The following is an 8421-nucleotide window of genomic DNA, read 5'->3' on the forward strand; positions in this document are numbered from 1 at the left end:
ACGTCTCTGGTTGTCCCTATGTGGAGTTCGTATGTTCTCCCCGTGTCCTGCGGATTTCTTCCCACAGTCTAAAGACCATGCAGTTTAGGTGGGTTGGTGATGCCAAACTGGACCTAGTGGGTGTGTGGTGTGCATTGCTCTGCACTGGCACCCCGTCCACAGTGTATTCCTGCCCTGCACCCTATGCTTGCTGGGAAAAGCTCCAGCTCCCCCAACCCTCCTCTGGATAAAGCAGGCTTAGAAAATGATATGGCAATAGGGATTAATATACATATGCTTTTATTTGAGAAGTTAGAAATGAGACACTGGTGTGGGTGTCTTTAGAAAAACAGTTAAAGGGTTAATTACATGCTGTTTTAGAACAGTTTCTTTATTTTCAGCATTCAATTAAACTGTGTGTGTCTGTGTGTGACTGACTGGAACCCTTTTGGTCCTGCCTTGCACCCGATGATTGCTGGGGTAGGCGCCAGCTGCCTTGTGACCCTGCCCCGCATAAGTGGGTTAGCAAAGTGGATGGATGTATCTGCTCAGTCTTGCTGAGGTTTGCTGTTTCAACCTCTCATTGGACACAAGGCAGCGTCCATCCTCAGACAGCATGCCAGTCCACTGCAGGGCCTATGTGGAATCTCTAACCTGACAGACGTGTCTTTAGGGAATGGAAACCAGAGTCTTCTTCTTTCGGCTGCTCCCGTTAGGTGTTGCCACAGCGGATCATCTTCTTCCATATCTTTCTGTCCTCTGCATCTTGCTCTGTCACACCCATCACCTGCATGTCCTCTCTCACCACATCCATAAACCTTCTCTTAGGCCTTCCTCTTTTCATCTTCCCTGCCAGCTCTATCCTTAGCATCCTTCTCCCAATATACTTAGCATCTCTCCTCTGCACATGTCCAAGCCAACACAATCTCGCCTCTCTGACTTTGTCTCCCAACCGTCCAACTTGAGCTGACCCTCGAATGTTCTCATTTCTAATCCTGTCCATCAACGTCACACCCAATGCAAATCTTAGCATCTTTAACTCTGCCACCTCCAGCTCTACCTCCTGCTTTCTGGTCAGTGCTACCGTCTCCAACCCATATGACATAGCTGGTCTCACTACTGTCCTGTAGACCTTCCCTTTCACTCTTGCTGATACCCGTCTGTCACAAATCACTCCTGACACTCTTCTCCACCCATTCCACCCTGCCTGCACTCTATTCTTCACCTCTCTTCTACAATCCCCATTACTCTGTATTGTTGATCCCAAGTATTTAAACTCATCCACCTTCGGCAACTCTACTTCCTGCATCCTCACCATTCCACTGACCTCCCTCTGAATTAAGACACATGTATTCTGTCTGTTCCTACTGACCTCCATTCCTCTCCTCTCCTCTCATATCTCCACCTCTCCAGGGTCTCCTCAACCTGCTGCCTACTATCACTACAGATCACAATGTCATCAGCAAACATCACAGTCCACGGGGACTCCTATCTAATCTTGTCTGTCAACCTGTCCATCACCTTTGCAAATAAGAAAGGGCTCAGAGCCGATCCCTGATGTAATCCCACCTCCAACTTGAACCAGAGTACCTGGAGTAAAACGCACGTAGACTGGGAGAACATGCTACCTTCACAGAGTCAACAGCCAGGAGCCATATTGGATTTGAGGGTTTTTAAGCAGTTTTAACCACTGTACAACTGATCCACACCCGTGCACCAGTTATTAATTCTTTTAGGGCGGATCAACATTCGTGGCCAGAGGGATGAAACGTCGATGAAACTCACCATTGCATTATAAGTAGACAGTCTTTGGTAAAGGGACTGTTAGACTCCACTTGACATCAAATCCCTGCATGTGCATAAGTAGCATGGAATAAACCCCATCTAGAATGAAACACATTATTTTAACATGGCTTTCTCATAACTTCACTTTAATTTAATCCTGATACTCTGTATGTTCAATTCATTGTAATAACTATTCATGGTGGCTCTAAAATCCATACTAACCCCTACTCTCTCTTCTGTTTCTTTTTCCGGTTTCTTTGTGGTGGCGGCTTGTGCCACCACCATCTACTCAAAGCACCATGATGTTCCAACATTGATGGATTAAAAGCCAGAAGTCTGCATGACCATCATCATCAAGTCCTTCCATGAGAACCTTAAATACAAAGAGGACTATTTCATTTATGTTAGGTAGAATGCCCAGAGGGGACTGGGTGGTCTCGTGGCCTGGAACCCCTGCAGATTTTATTTTTTTCTCCAGCCGTCTGGAGTATTTTTCTGTTTTTTTCTGTCCTCCCTGGCCATTGGACCTTACTCTTATTCTATGTTAACTAATGTTGTCTTATTTTAATTTCTTACTTTGTCTTTTATTTTTATTTTCTTCATTATGTAAAGCACTTTGAGCTACTTTTTTGTATGAAAATGTGCTACATAAATAAACGTTGTTGTTGACATCAGGCGAGAGAGTGATGCCGATGTGCAAAACAAAATACCCTGTGCAAATTATTTATTTTTTGTATATTATTGCTGAATTGTTCTCTGATTTATCAAACTCCGATGTTGACGCAAGCAAACTGGAAATCGAAAATGAAAGTCAGCTGATTGGTCCCCAGCTGACCGTAGTGCTGAACACGCTCATGTTGCTGATGTGCCTACAGAAATGTTTGCTCGGGGAGGACTATGCAGATATCGATCCGTGGGAGACAAACCGCTACCTGGACTTCGTCAATGACATGACATGCTAGTGGATGCTACGGATTACCAGCCGCTCCTCTTTCTGTTTTTTTTTTCAAGAAAGTGCCTTTCAGATTATGAGTGATAAGACAAGTAGGTATGTAATAAGTATGTGAATTTACACACTGTAGAGGCTCATGTAACATAAAACATTGTGACATTTATCAAAAAGAAGCATTTTATGTTGATTTATGTGTGAGATCATTGCCTTGTATGCCGAGTTTTTTGGAGAAATATTCCACTTCTGGACAAAAGGCAAAAAAAAAATAATAATAATAATTAGCCCTAAAAGAGTTAATAGAAGAAAACCACTGTCATATATACTGATCTTCTAAGTCAGTTTTGGTAACAGTAGCTTCCAAATAAATAACTGAGAACTTAACAAACGTATGCTAATTTATTACAACGAAATAGACTCACGCACCTCTATTTTCAGATACACTGTAATGATAGGAATAATGGAAGAAATCATTGTGACGTGTATAAATCCATATTACTAAACAAGAATGATAAACCGGATATGGACGCAGGGACCAGCTAAAAAACCGCACGCGGACACCCACCGTCATACATAAACAACAAGAAACTGGACCAAAATACATATTAGAATCACATTACAGTGATACAATATTAACAGGACACCCACAGATAACACAGGCGCAACACCTGATGGGTAATAATAAGAAGAAACGAACGCTCCGTATTAAACATACGTCATCTGAACACGTACAAACTTTACATCATAGGTGAGTACAACCACAGAAAACGCTCCATATTAACAGTGAGTGTGATCATTCTTATTACTTATCCATATTACTAACGACAAAGAACAGACCAGTCATGAATTCACGATCACGTGTGCAAAACGATATGGCTCGAGTAACAGAACCACACAGACGAGCCCGCATGAAAAAAAACAATAAACGTAGGCGCCTACAACGCGCTTCTGAAACCGCAGAAGAAAAACTGTCTCGGCTCCAAAAACGAAAAACTCGACTAACACAGTAGAAAGCAAAGTAAAACGTCATAAACAGGTTAAACGAGGGGGCCAAACACATGGACAGCAGGTTACAGATAATGAAGACCGGAATTCAAAAGCTTCAAAAACAAAAGCTCGACTGACCGAGATACAAACTGAAACGGGAAACACTACGGGGTCAGCAGTAGTCCACAATGCACCGCATAATAGTACGGACGGAGCTCCGTATTAACAGTGGGGGACCCCAGAGTGACAAGGGCAAACGCTCCGTATTAAACGTGCGTCATCCTCACACGTGGCTGCCCAGCAGGCACGGGTTCAAAACGCCGGGGGTAGGCAAGCGAAGTGAGCAGGGGGCGGAGCCCCCTTGTTGTTCAGAATGTGCACTCTACTGTATATTCATTGCTTTATTTTCCAAACCTGCCTATTCCAGTAATGGCCTGTAGGTGACAGCAGCCCATCCAGCCAGTTCTGTGCTCATTGCAGTAATCAGCTCAGGATGGGACACTGCAGGTCACACTCATGCGCTTTCCCAATTTCACTCACACTAAGAAATCAACAACCTGGGGTGATAGGAAGAAACTGCAGGACCCAGTGGATATCTGCATAGATACAGGAAGAAATGTGTAAAACTCCCCGGGCTGGGCTTTGAATCCAGAACTCTGGAAGTATCAGTCAGCAGCACAAAATTCTACGTCACTGTGCTACCCCTCGTTGAATACATAAGACAAACATACAACAGAATGACACTGCAGTGGTGTAGTGAAGTGATTAGTTCTGCTGTCATACAACTCTAAGGCCCTGAATTCAAATTCAGCTCTGAACACCACATTCTTCCTAATTCTTCCCACATCCAAAACGCATGCATGTCAGCTGAACTGGTGACTCCGATCTGGCCTAGGATCAATGACAGTGGCTGTATGTTAAGAATATCATTTGATGAACTGGGACAAAGTGACTCATCCTTTATTCGTATAAATTATGCAGCTACACCAGTAAAAAATTTAAAAATAACTATGCAAATACAAACTATACAGTTCTTTAATTCTCAATTAAAATGCATAACCTTTAACTAAAGCTGGTCTCAGGATGCCTCAGTGACGCAGTAGTTGGCATTCATACCACTCAGTTCTAGGAAACTGTGTATTTTTTGTGATCAAAATTTCATTTATAAAATTAAAAAGCATCTAATAATAACTGATCATTGGGCTATATAAATCAACAAAAACACCTTGCTGGTGCCCCCCATCCCCAGGAATCTGTGTTGGATTAACTGAACCACTCTGTTTATTTGGAGTTTTCACTAAACATGCCAGTCTCCACTCACATTAAATGAGATTCGCGTAAAGTTATCCTTTGTGTCCACTGAACTGACATCCAGGATTTGTTCTTGTATTCGCTTATGTTTATTGAGCGCAGTTGCTTTAGTAAACGGACAAATTGTACAATGAACGCCTTCTAACACTGATCTGAGTAAGACCACACCTAATCCATACATTGTATGACCTCTAGTGGTGGAGAAGTGATTTGCCAAGTCACCAACCATTGAGCTGCTAGTAAAGTTAAGGAGGAGCAGTTGAACTGCGGAGGGTGGAAGCGAAACAGTAACCAATGAGACAATATCCTCAAAGTGGTTAATACACATTATATCTCATGTAGCACCTTTCATATATACAGTATGTATCTGTCCATACAAACAAACACTGATGTACAAACTGGTATCGAGCCATGCAGAAAGGAATTCTAGCACTTCAAAAGTGCCAATCGATTAAGCCAATGTGGACACCCATGACACAGTAGTTTATCACCTGATGCAGCTGTTAAAGTTGTCATTTGAATGGTAAAATATCATTGGTGTGGACATGTGCAGAGGAGAGATGCTGGGTATAATGAGAGAAAGGTGCTAAGGATAGAGCTGCCAGGCAAGAGGAAAAAAGGAAGGCCTGGTGATGAGATGTGGTGAGAGAAGACATGCAGGTGGTGGGTGTAACAGTGCAAGATTCAAGGACAGGAAGAGATGGAAACAGATAATCCGCTGTGGCGACCCCTAACAGGAGTATAGCCAAAAGAAAAGCAAGAGGATTGGTAAAATATCAAACAAGCAGATGAGATATTTAAAAACAGTTAGTGTTGGATACCAACAGTTATTTTAAAATGACTTCTTGTTTAAGATACTCCTGACACTAAGGAGCAATGCCTACTTAGAGGAGAGTCTAAGGGTCCTAATTTTGAATAAAACCTGGGTGTCCTCAATATACAAATTGAAAGAATATTACTTTTAAATATGATTTCACTTAGTGGCACAATATACAGCATAGTGTGGCATGTCAGCGGCAACATTAAGCTCCCTGTGTCCTTAAAACGGATAAGCAAGTAAAAAAAAAAATGGCAGATGTGTGGCGTCTTAGCCTCATAACTGACACTTGTGCCAACTCCATATTTACCTTGATATATATTTTTGGATTATACACCTTAATCGAAGTTTTTGTAAGATGGCCTGTTCAGTCCATCCCTCTGCTTCAGTGAATCTCTATTCCTGTGGCATTTACAGAAAAATCACAAACTATAAAACTTAGTTTTAAAATGTAGAGAGATATATAGACAGAGATGGGTATGGAAGGCTAGATAGATAGATAGATAGATAGATAGATAGATAGATAGATAGATAGATAGATAGATAGATAGATAGGACTTACAGAAGCTTTATAATATTAAGACAAACAACAAACCCCTCTTAATTACATACCAGAATGACTAAAAAGAAAGAAAACTTCTGACATGGCAGTAAAAGTCACAATGAGGCGTTGTAGAGGCATGTTACTGATAGGTATAAAGTGGTTTTAAAACTTAACTGTTCAATAAGATGTTCAAAGAGGTTATGAAGAATTCTGATCAATAAACAGGGTATCATTGATTCATTTTTTCCCCAGTTTGATTTTCCCTGCATAGGGACAAGAGCATGGATCTGATCAGTGCCAGGGTATAGTGCTGTTCCATGACAAGCCTATTAATCACTCAAGCTGAGGCAACTTAAAAATTCAACTTGATTGGACTAACATCTTGTTAGCTTCTACTGAGGCTGTTAAAGATAAACTGTTCTAAGCTCCATGACATCTAGACGTTAAAAGTGGACAATTTAAATGAAGACAAACTCAGATTAAGAGGCACCGCTTTTCTTGCTTTCTTCACTCTTTTTCTCCTCTTCCCTCTGTTCTCTTTCTATGACCAGCAGGCAAATTCCAAGTGGCTGATATCTTGGAGAGGAAACTGGTGTACCTGAAGAAAACCACCTCGCTGAGACAAGGAACATAAAAATATCATAGTAAATGACAACCACCTTCCCCCGGCAAACAAAAACTGAAATCACAATAAATCTCTGGTAAATTTCTTTGAGTAGCACCTTTCACAAAAATGTATGTCATGGCACAGTGGTCAGAGGGGCTGCCTCCTGAATCTAGTGCCCTGATTCTGAATTCTGTTTGTTTGTGGAGTTTTCATGGTCTCCCCATGTTATGTTTAGATCATCTTCACTTGTACCCAAAAACATGAACATTAGGCTGCTTGATTGCTCTAAACTGACACTGCATGCGTGCATAGTGATGTAACCATTTCTAGCTTAAAACAGTTTTGTACGAAATTGGTAGGAGTATTACAGTAAATACAGAAATGCACATTTTTGGAAAGCACATTATGATCAGCCTCACCTCACCATATTGGGGATTTTAGATAGATAGATAGATAGATAGATAGATAGATAGATAGATAGATAGATAGATAGATAGATACTTTATTAACCCCAAGGGGAAATTCACAATTTTAAGACAATTGAAATATGTTAGCCACACTGCTACAACATTGGCAGCTCGATCCGGTGCTTTAATGATGATTTCGGCATGTCCGGCTGGGTCACGGGAGGTTGGAACCAATCGCGACTGGAAGCAGCAACTAGGCAGGGTGCCAGTGCCCACTCTTGTGCAAAGGGCAAATTTGGAAATACCAATTAACGTGCAAACGCAACATACACAACGGCCGAACGCAGGATTTGAGACAATGCTGCTGGATACCTGAAGCTGCAGCCCTACCTACTATTTCCTCAACTGTGTTTATATATTTGCATAATTCAAATTATTATAAAGTTGCCGACTAGGCGCTTTTAAACAAGGTCGATGCTGAGCACAAGACGTCTGCTGCTCGATTCCAGACTGTGTTTTTCATGGCGGTGATACTAAAATCGCATATTTACGTCTATTTATTCTGGCTGGCGGCTGTTTACATCGCATACTACACCGTGTTTTTTTTTTTTTTTTGCATTTTTTTCTTGCTTTCAGTCCCGTTAGGCGCTTGCGCTTTAAGGCCCAATAACCTCAACAGACCCCGCCTATTACTTACGCTCCATTGGGTAGCGAGCAACTCCTCACTAGCGACCTCCTTTGCACTAGCCGCCAATTGAGGATTAAGATTTGTACCTGTGGGTGACAAGACGTTTAGCGGCTGTCTTTCTTATTATTGGTCATAGAGTTACACGACTATGCTATTATTGGACACATTTTGCAGTTGCTTTCATCTGATTGGTCCATCGATATGTGGGCGATGCCTCATAGGGTGCTTGTTTATCTTTCTTTACTTTGATTGGTCAGTTTGTTTTTTTCTTTTTCCAGGGCTAAGTGGCGCGTCTATTGGGCGAGTAAAAAAGAAGGTGGGGTTACGCACGGTACACCGGCACCGGA

Source organism: Erpetoichthys calabaricus, chromosome 12 (genome assembly GCF_900747795.2).
Source record: "Erpetoichthys calabaricus chromosome 12, fErpCal1.3, whole genome shotgun sequence".
Lineage (NCBI taxonomy): Eukaryota > Metazoa > Chordata > Cladistia > Polypteriformes > Polypteridae > Erpetoichthys > Erpetoichthys calabaricus.